This window comes from Rhinolophus sinicus, linkage group LG11, assembly GCF_036562045.2.
Source record: "Rhinolophus sinicus isolate RSC01 linkage group LG11, ASM3656204v1, whole genome shotgun sequence".
Taxonomy (NCBI): domain Eukaryota; kingdom Metazoa; phylum Chordata; class Mammalia; order Chiroptera; family Rhinolophidae; genus Rhinolophus; species Rhinolophus sinicus.
In genome coordinates, this window is record NC_133760.1 from 20428709 (window position 1) to 20429151 (window position 443).

The following is a 443-nucleotide window of genomic DNA, read 5'->3' on the forward strand; positions in this document are numbered from 1 at the left end:
CCCAGCAGGTCAAGGGTGCCATCTTCCTCTTCTTTGGCCCTAAGGGAAAAGAAGTGGACTCTGTTCTTATAGAAATGTTGTTGTATCTTTCTGATAAAGGTAATTGCTTGTCATAAACTGTTTCCCCTGATTTCTCGTTTTGTCTTCTAATCAAATTACCCCAACGGACACAAATTTAAGCAAATAGTTTCATTTCAGGTCATAGAACTTAGTGCTGCAATCAAGGATCTGAATGAAATTCCTGGCAAAATACAGTAATTAGAGGCACAATGAAAGCAGAATCGAAATGTCTCAGCATACCACAACACTAAAAGGCAGTCTGGTTAATTTCCAAATTATATTTGGACTCAATATGCAAGAGGTTCTTTTTCTTTTTTTTTTTTTATTTGGGCACAGAAAATAAGACTGAAGAGCATTACAATAACCACACAAGACTAGGAACA